Source organism: Cavia porcellus, unplaced genomic scaffold, assembly GCF_034190915.1.
Source record: "Cavia porcellus strain 051 isolate PalLab524CR breed Dunkin Hartley unplaced genomic scaffold, mCavPor4.1 scaffold_10, whole genome shotgun sequence".
In the NCBI taxonomy this organism is placed as follows: Eukaryota; Metazoa; Chordata; class Mammalia; order Rodentia; family Caviidae; genus Cavia; species Cavia porcellus.
The window spans coordinates 4,995,774-5,006,540 of record NW_026947493.1 but is presented as its reverse complement, the minus strand read 5'-3'; positions in this window follow the sequence as shown (position 1 = coordinate 5,006,540).

The window sequence follows — 10,767 nt, the reverse complement described above, 5'->3', positions numbered from 1 at the left end:
TTTCGTATTTTCTTTATTATTTTGTGTTATATTACAGTATTGCCTTTTTATATGAATACTTTTGGGTTATGGAATGAATCATACTCATTTCCATTATTTCTTATCAGGAAATTTTTTCTTTTGATATACAAGCTTTGGATTACAAGCTTGTTTCCAACAAATTATGTTCCTACACCAAGGTCTTACTGTACATCTAGTTGTCAGAAAATCTCACAGCTTACTTTTTAAAACACCCGCCACAACTGAACAGCTATCCTACTTAAAAATGCCTTTTTATCTCCATCAATTTCATTTTTATAAGTGTTGCGCATAGTTTGTCTCTCTTCCTGGTATATAAAATATACTAGAAAATAGCAATAAAATTTAATCTGTATACTTTAGAAAATGTAATAAATTTTCATGAAAAGAATAAGTTCTAGTAGGATAAGCTTCTTTTAAAAATATTAAATAGAGGGGCTGGGGATTTAGCTCAGTGGCATCAGCACCTGCCTTGCAAGCAGGCAGTTGTGAGTTCGATCCCTGGTACCGATAAAAAAAAAATAAAATAAAAATAATAAATAGGAAAAATGAGCAAAGATAAAAATGCTTCACTGAGAAAAATATAGGGAAAACATGTGTATTAAATGAAACAGTATTTTCAAATAGAAATATAAGATATCTGGAAGTTTTGAGGTCATGTTTGGACAAGGGAAGGATTAGCTTTGTGAGAGGGCAGCATGTTATCTTTTTGATATGCTAGGAGTGGTAATGGTACCACTGGCCAGTCCTACTATTCACCCCAGGCCAGAGGCAAGAATGGTGGAGAGGTCGCATCCCCAGTGATACCAGCACAGCACAGAAGGCACTGCAAGTACACAATTTTCTCACTAGAAAAAAGGATAGAGCAGAAAGGGAGGGCCTTATGGAACCCCAAAATACTTTAGTGAACATCATCAAGAATAAAATGTACGAAATGAAGTGAGTGCTTTCTTTTCCTTTCTTTAAGTCCACTTTATATTCTTTAGTTTTGTAACTTGAACTACTATTTCTAAGATAACAATATCTAATCTATTAACTAGTGATTTCCTACTGTTTATTTTTTCTGAAATTCTATATAGCTTGTACCCTTTCTCTGTTTTTTTTCTTTTTCTTCTTAAATAAAAGTTTTTTAAAAATGAGGTGAATGGGCTGACATAAACAATTATTTTTACATGAATTGCTCTATACTCAACTGGAAAGCCTTAATCTGGGGTTAAATATCATTGAATTGTTAACATACAGTGTTCAAATATGCCAAGTGAGCATAAATTTAAGGCCACTTATAAAGGCATAATTTATTTACGTATTAAATTATTGCTTACTATTCCAACATAACCATTAGCAATGAACTACAACTACATACTAAAATCCATGAATAGCAATGCTCATTTTTGTGGACTAAGAAATGTAGCATAAACATAATGTCAGCTTTCTCTTGCCTGCAGTTTTATATATATATATATATATATATATATATATATATATATATATATACACTTTCAGCAGGATGTGAACTCCTTCAAGTGAGAAACCATTCATTTCTTTTTTATATCCACTCACCTACTACAAATCCTTTCAGATAATGGGTTCTCCATGACTGTAAGATAATGTAGTTTTTGTTTTTATAATCTCTTTACATTTGGGTCTAAAACTAAGGACAAGCAATGTGTATGGTACATTAATCTATATTCATAGTGGAATCATTGAACACTAGAAAATTGGGCAATGATCTTATGAAGAGCAGAGCATTTTAAAAAGAGGTAACCTAGGGAAAAGACCTCTGTATCACTAAACTATTATTTTTCTATAAGAATATATTCCAACTTCTTTCCCAGTGGATACTCTGTGATTTCTCCTCTCTAGAATTTCAGTGCCCTTTTATTTACTTCCTTTCTCATTTAAATATTATGCCCTAAATTATTGTTCTTGATTTGTACTTTTTATTCCCTATGGGTTTTTTTCAACTAATTTAAAAGGAATTATGCTTTGATAATGCACTGCCTGAAGACAGAACCGAATTATAATTTTTTCAAAACTTCTATTTAATCAATGTCGGGGTTGCCCGGAGACACAGATTTCTCTTGCAAAAGTTCTACTCTAGTTGAACTCTGTATATTATTCCTTTTTAAAAAATTTTCAGTATATGAACATGAATGTATGAAGACAAGTATGTAGATGTATTAGCAAAAGCAGTTTTTATTATTACATAATTAGTGTGAAGATAGTATCATAGAATTTGATTATATTCATAGGATGAATAAACAAGAAAGAACATTTAGTCAATAGAACATAGACTTGGGCTTTGGTGAACTAACTTTGAATTCTTTATTTACCTTGGTGATGCTATTTAATCTGTCTGAGTTACTTATCTGTAAAACGATCATAAATCCTATCTAAGGTACAAAGTTAATAATGTTCTAAACCAATCAAATAGTTCAAGAGCCATTAAAAATATTGGTATCCCTTTAGAAAAGAATGAAGAAGGCTAGCAGAGTAGGCTGGTGCTGGTGCTGTGGTGGTGGTCATCGTGGTGATGGTGATGGTAGTGTTACCTCTATAATACATACCAACATAAGAAAACAGCATTGCTTGCACAGTAATTTAATATACTCATGAGAACATAAAAAACTTAATTCAAATTCAGTGAAAACTCTTAAGCTTGACATTAGTCTTCTGACAAAATTATAGTTAATTGTAAAATTTGTAATTTGTTCCTCCTCAGTTCCTCCCCAATCAGTAACGATAACACCACCTATATTCAAGCCACAAATCTTGGATTAATTCCTACAGACATTTCTATTTCCCTTATCTTCTCATACTCAATCTATCATGAAGTCTTTTTTGCTCTACTCCAAAATGTGTTAGATTGAATTTGTCTTCTTTGCGTATCCATGGTTACTATAGTACAAGCACAATCTTCTCTCATTTGAACTATGATGTTAGAGTTCTTCATTATTAGATGCAATAAAAAGCTCCCCCAAATAATCATTGCTTCAAAAATGTCATTGTTTTGTTCTAATATAAATGAAATGAAGCACTTGTTGTGATGATTCTATGAAGTAGTTAGAGAACTAAGCTCCTTCCTGTTCAATATTAGAGAGTGATTCTCAAGCTCACACCATGGCGCAGGACAGCTGCAAGACTGTCAGGGAGAGGGCTGTTCCCTCCCTACACAGAGACCACCTAAAGCATGTGGCACTTCAATTTTTGGTGATATTGGCTAGAAATTGTTCACCTGCTCCACTTACCTAAAAAGTATCTTTAGGTCTGTGAAAATAGCAATTGAGCTTCCGATTTTACCTGGCTCTTGTCTATCACTCCATGTATTCCCTTCATGCTACTCTGCAGTCAGCCAAGAACATATTAGGCTTTCTTCTGCTTCATGGTGTAGCATACACGCTGTTCTCTGCCTAGAAGGTTCTAACTCTATCCTTTCCATAGGTCCTTATCTTTCAGTTTTCATTTTAATATTCTTTCTTCAAAGAGATCTTTCTTGAGAATCCAGTCCAAAATTGCCACTTCCCATCAATCCCATTTTCTTCCCTCTCAGAACTCCTTTATTCCCTGTTATAACACTAATAACAATGTCATTTATTTTTTCTTTGTTTTTTCTATCTCACCCATTAGTCTCAAAGTCCTATAAGTATGGGGATAATGTTTCTTTTTTTACTAAAAGAATACCAGAAAGAAACTGTTCAGTTGCATAAGGAAGAAAATAAGCAAAGAAAGGAAAGAAGGATGGGGGGATAAAAAGGAAGTTAGAAAAAATATGTATATATCTTTATCCAAGGATGTTACTATCTTTTAAGGGATGATTGATGTTTGGCTTTTACCTTCAGGTTGAATGTTTTTCATTTTCCTTCCCTTATAGTTATTGTTCAGATAAAGCTACAAGCATGCCAACAAACATCCACTGAGTGAGTGATGTGATCTTAAATGTAAAAGCAATTAGCATTGATCTTAAAATGTTCTGTTCTGAAATAATGTTATAAAATATGTATTCACTGTATTTAACTGTCCATGTGAAAACAGAACAGAGGGAAACCAAAAGATTTAAATCATTTAGACATTGTCTCCAAAGAAGATGCCTTGAATATATTTTAGAATAATATTTTAACGAATAAAATTTAATTGGCCTCTCTGTAATTCAAGCACAAAATACAGAAATAAAATTACTATTAAAAAGTGTTTTGTCTGCTGCTGCTTCTATAATTGTTTGTAAGAAAGTAAAAACTTTCAGTGCCTTTTCACTTGTAAGGTAATGAGCATGAAAATGTTCTAATACACAGGAGGTCATTTATTTGCCCTAGAAATCCACTTAATTGGATTAAGTGCCCCTGACTACCTTATGAAAGTTGATCAGTCCTATAACCCATATAAACCTGCTTTGTAGTCAGCGGTTAAAATCAGTATCTTGGTTTTCCTTTCTCTGAGCGGCAATTTTTCTTTCAGTAATAATTACCCCCCCCCAAAAAAGCCAATACTGTTTGAATAACATCATTCTCTGTGCTCCTACTCAATCCAATCTGTATCTTGATTAATTTTGTTTAAAGGTTTTCTGAGTCATATAATTAGAGTACTTTTAGATTTTACTACTCTGTGTATTCTTTTTCTTTTTTCCCCCATCATTGATTTGATTTCCTTTCTTATTTTGGTTGGTTTTGTACGAAACATGAAGTTCCCATGATTTTACTTTGCACAAGTCCTTCTTGAAATTTTTTAGCACGTTTTAAAAACTTTGCCAAAGAAAGCTTCATAAATATTAATGACACAGCACACTGCTAATACTTTCAGCTAAGTTATATTTAATTTTAAATGAAAGCACATATTAGTAATCATGGAATAATATTATATATTTTGAGGTCAGTTACATTTCCATTTAGCTGCTTTGTAAAAATAAATTTTCTTGTTATGGAAAACTTAGCAGAAAAAAAAATTTACAGGAAAAAAGAAAGCTTTTGAAAGCCTTAATTCTGCTACTCACACGTACTATTCTTATATTAATTCTTGTATTCATTTTCTGTTGTTCAACAAATTAACAAAGAATTTACCATCTTTTTGGAATAAGTGTGTATAGCTAAGTCACTGAGTCCTTGAGGGTGACTGTTCTAATTCAACCATCCCATCCCTAAAATCAGAAACAATGAGTAATAAACTTAGTCACTCTGCACTGTAAGCCTTCCTGTTCACCCAACCTCACCATGGCTGTGGCACTTCTTTGAGTCTCTGCTCAGGTCTGCTGCTTTGCAGAGTCCAGATCACACTTTGTTGCTGATATCTGTCTGAGGAGGAGATCATGATGTTGAGTAGTCAGATAAGGCCAACAGAATATCAGAAGGGGGACTTCATACTATTCAGAGCGAAGGATAATGTTTGTATGTATCATGTGTGTGTGTTTGTCTTTAGTAATGAATGCATTAATTATTCAAGATTTTGTGACTAATTGTATTACTTAATTAGTACTCAGGGCAAAATAATTTGAGAGTGCTGTCATCAGAGGTTGTACACAGGGAACAATTAGGTTCAGGACATGCAGTTTATAATATTTTTATAATGGTCACTGGGAGTTAACACAGGAAAATGCAGGAAATCTATCCACAACACCAAAGATGTAGATTATTTAATCAAGAGCCTAAACCCCACAACACATGTCCCACATGAGTCCAGATAAAAACCCAGAGCTCAGGACAGTGCCTCCCATGAGTCCAACTGGAGGCCCAGAGCCCACAACAAGGACTCACGCCAGTCTCTTTTACAGATCCGTGCCGGGAAGACCCAAGGGTCAGCGATGGAAGCCAGAAAGTCTATGTCAGCAGGATGAAGGAGCTGTGTTGGTGGAATGAGGGTTCTAGGCTGGAGTGGAGAAGTCATACTCAAAACAAAGACAAGGGCTATCCTGAGGCACCACAGCCGTCCTCAGCAACACAGAGGCCCCAAGCTCCTCCAATGACAAGCACAGTCGGGTATGTGCCAGGAAGCAGCATGACAAGTTCATCCTGGAGACCAAGCAGCACATGTCTTCCTTTCCAGAGCCAGGAAGCAATGCTCAATGTAAGGATCAAAACTTCTCCAGGAGAACCAACAGATCAGACAGCAACTCGTAGGAGAACCCACAATGCCTCCTTAATGCCTCAACCCTCTACACCTCCCTTCTTCTCCACCTATTTATCCTGGCAACTTTCCTCAGGTGGAGCATCTTCACTCAATGCCATGCTGATGTAATCCAGCTGGCATTGAGTTGACCACCAGTTCTTAATCCGTAAAAAGAGCCTATCAGCAAAATAGCAAAAACATTTTAGACTCAAACAAAACTCACTGAGTGCTTATTGTGGGGAAGATAGTTCACAAGTTTTTGGTTAAGTTCCTCATTCCTTGTGTTTGCTTGCATGCACAAAAGCCTTTCTATTGTTTAATTAAATAACTCCACTCTATTCTATCACTACTTAGTGCCTTTGAGAAAGCTATCTGGTTGAAAGGCAAGAGACAGCAAGTTGACTAAACAACAACAATATTTTTATCATCACAATATTTTGAAAGAATATCTACATAGCATATATCAGTAACTTATTTTATAACTAATATTAAATTGGAGGGATATACTATGTTTTATTCATCAATAGATGGCAGACATTGGGCTTTCCATCTTTTGGCAAATATGCATAGTGCTGATACCAATATGTGACTACAAATATTAGTATGAGCATAGCTATTCTATTTCTTTGGGTGTGTATTAGAAGTAGAATTTTTGGGTCATATGTTTATGTCATGCTTACTTTCAGAAGAGATGTCATACTAGGTTCCATGACCCCTGCATCACTAGACTCTGTGTCAATTTCTGCATTATATAGTTCAATCAGCAGTGTCTAAGGATTTCCATTTCTCCTTATCCTTGTCACAACTTGTTGTTTGTTATAATTGGTAGAATTGTGCAGCATCAAAGTTTTGATTTGCACTTATTCTGGATACAAAACTTTTATCAGACATTTCATTTTAGATATCTTCTACCCATCTATAGATTGTATTCGCATTTTCATGATAAGGTGGTACCATTTCAGGCATGGATGTTTCAATTTGTGTGTAGTTCAATTTATGTATCTTTTACTTTTCTTGCCTATGGGTTTGGTCCAGTGCCAATCAATTATCATAAAGATTTATGCCTATGTGTGTTTTTCAAACTTTCTTAGGTTTTTAACTCAATTTAAGTTGAATTTTTGTATATGGTATAATGCAGGAGTCCAACTTCAATCTCTTTTACTTTTTTGTCTTGTTTTTGTCAAAGGACTGTTTATTGAATGATCTTTTCCCCATTTAATGGTCTAGGCACCATTGTTGAAAATCAGCTGGGAATTATTTTAGGGTTCGCTTTTTGATTCTTCATTCTGGTCATTTGGTCCTGCTTGTCTATTCTTTTTACAGGACTAAACTATCATGATTATTTTGCAATGAAAGTAAGTTTGTAAATCAAGAACTGTGAGTTTCATATCCAGGCGCAGTGGTGCACTCCTGTAATCTCAACACTCAGGGGTCTGAGGTAGGAGGACTGTTGCAAGTTCAAGACCAGCGTGGGCTGCACAAGGGCAGCCAGACCTGTGTAGAGACTTGTCTCAAAAACATAAAAAAAGAAAAAAAAAAAGAACTGTAAGTTCCATAACTTACATTTAAATATAATTTTAGATATATAGGGTTATTTGCATTCCACACGAATATGAGTATTAGCTTTTATACTTCTACAAATATGCTCCTGGAAATACTGACAGGAATCATATGGACTCTGTGGATTAGCATAGGTAATATTGCCTAATAATATTAAGTCTTCCAAACCATGAACATGTGTCATCCTTCCGTGTACTAGGTATTCTTTAATTTCTTTCAGAAATGTTTGATAGTTTTAAGACTGTATTTCCTTTCATTGGTTAAATTTATTTTTAGGTATTTTTGTGTGTACTATTGTAAATAAAAATTTCCATAACTTACTTTTCCAATTGTTTGTTGCTGATGTTTGGAAACAAAGTTTTTTTGGCTATTAATCCTATGCCTGCAAACATGATACACTGTTTATTAGCTCTGGGAGTTTTTCATGAATTTTCTGCTTATAATCAGGGCATCTATGATAGGGATCAACTGGTTTGTTCCTTTCAAATTTGTATGTAATTTCTTTTTCTTGTCTTAATGTTCTAGATAAAACTTCTAACACTCTGTTGAATAGAAATGGTAAATTAAGTAAACTTGTCTTTTTGTTTTTGTTTTTGTTTTTGGGGAAAACTTTCAGTCATTTGCTATTGAATATGAATTAGCTCAGTTTTCCATAAATGCCCTTTACAATCCCAAGGAAGTTCCTATGTATTTCTTTTTTAAAATTGTATTTAAAGAAAGACTAAACAAAACAGAAAATAGGTAGAAATAATACATACGTTCAGAGAAAAAAAATAAACAATAAGAAATCACTAGTTGATGTTTACATATTGTTGTTTTACAAATAGTTGTTCAAGATACAAAAGTGGAACATGTAAAGTGGGAATTCAAACAGTGAGACTGCAAACAGTTCTATTCAGCTGTCCAACAAAAACTTAATAACATGTTTATTAAGTTAACATGTTTATAAATCCTATACACTTAAACTACATGCAGTTATCCATATCTTCATTTATGTTGAGATTAAACAAACTAAAGCAGATTAAAATCATTCTGAACAAAGAATAATAATATTGCTGGATTTCACATCATGATACTACAGGATCAGCACTGGGTACTGTAGTGTCTTTTTTAAAAATTTAATTTAAAGAAAGACTAAACAAAACAGAAATGGGTAGAAGTAATACATAATTTCAAAGGAAAAATAAACAGTAAGAAATCATTAGTTGATGATTACAGATTGTCTTCTTGCAAATAGTTATTCAAAATACTAAAGTGGAGCATATAAAGTGGGGATTCAAACAGTGAGATTGCAACCAATTCTGTCCAACAAAACTTAGAAATGTGGTTATCAATCCTATACCATTAAACATATATGCAGTTATCCATATCTTAAAATATGTTTAGATTGAATAAACCCAATCAGGCTAATATCACTCTGAACAAAGAATAATGCTATTGCTGGGCTTCACATTATGACATTCCAGGATCAGCACTGGGTATTTTAGTGTCTCTTTTTCTTCAAAGTATCTGTTCATTTCATCATGTGTCATAAGATCAGTTCTCATAAACTGTTTATAGATTTTACACATGCATGAATCTTAATATGTATTTCTATCCTTTCTATATTATAGGGAGAAATAAAACAAAGGAAGACAAAACAAAACATATCCCTATAAACACATTAAATGAAATAAACATATAAGACCATTGTACAAAGAGTTCTGCCATGGTTCCTGTGTTGTCTCTTGTTATCTTCAATATAATTGGCTATATCATCAGACATAGAATAATTGAATATATCAGTACATAACAGTATTGACAAAAACACAACTTTGTATATAGTATAGAACTCCAAAAACTGGCAGTTATCAAACCAGAATGTGTATCGTAGAGTCTTGTCATCTTCAGTGTAGTTGCTTTTCTTGATACTGTCACTCATATCATTTTTGAATAAAATGTTCTCTGTCTCATTTCTGTTATGCTCTTTTTTTGCCATCAGTTGTCTGCTTATCTTCTTCATTCTGTTTTCTGCTCCATTCTTTGAGGCCTTTCTGCCACTGTTCCTGGAATCCTATTACTTTTCTCTCTCTCTAGAATGCCCTGCAGTATTCTCTGTAGAGTTGGATTGGTTGTTGCGAATTTCCCAAGTTCCTCTTTGTTTTCAAAGCATCTTGTTTCTCCATTTATTTCTACAGACAGTTTAGCAGGGTATATCAATCTGGGTTGGAGGTTATTTTTTTTCAGGGCTTGGAATATTTCACTCCAGGCTCTCCTTGACTTGATGGTTTGTGTCAATAAGTTTGCCATTATTCTGATGGGTTTTCCTTTATAGGTGATCTGTTTCTTTTCTCTGATGACTTTTAATATTCAGTTCTCATATTGAATTTCTGGGATCTTGATTATTATATGCCTGGGTGTAGCTCTGTTTTGGTTGTAGGTAGCTGTAGTTCTGTATGCCTAATATATCAGAATATCATTTCATTTTCCTATGTTTGGAAAGTGTTCCTTAGTTATTTCTGTGAATAAGCTTTGTAGTTCCTTTGTTTGTACCCCAGCTTCTTCTTTCACATTTTTTGTTCTCAAGTTATAGACCCTTTTGTCATTGCTAAAGCCTTTGTATTATTCCTGCTTATTTCCTTGTTATTTTTAAAAAGTTTTTCCTTTCATACTCTCACATTGCAAAACTGTCCTCCAGTTTGGATAATCTATCCTTAGTTTCTTTCAAGCTGATTTATCATCTTTCCATGGAGTTTTTAATTTCCTGGAGATCTCTTTGAATCTGCTTCATGTATTCTATATTTTTTATATTCTTCATCAATGGTTCTCTCCTTTGTTTGAGTTCCTCCCTTCTTCCATCTGTGTCTACTTGAGGGGTGCTTAGTATCTCTTCAATTAATTTTCTTATATCTTGCTTAATTTGGCTAAATATTTCACTTTTGAACTCATCTATGAGGTCCTGAATATATCTCTTTATGCCCACTGGCACCGTGTCACATATTGCATGTTTCTGTTCTTATTCTCCTTTGTATTTACCTGTCTTGGGTCAATGTTCTCAGGTTTGGGACCTGGGGACATTTTGTTGTTGCTTCCTCTTCCCATCTTTTTTGTTTCTTC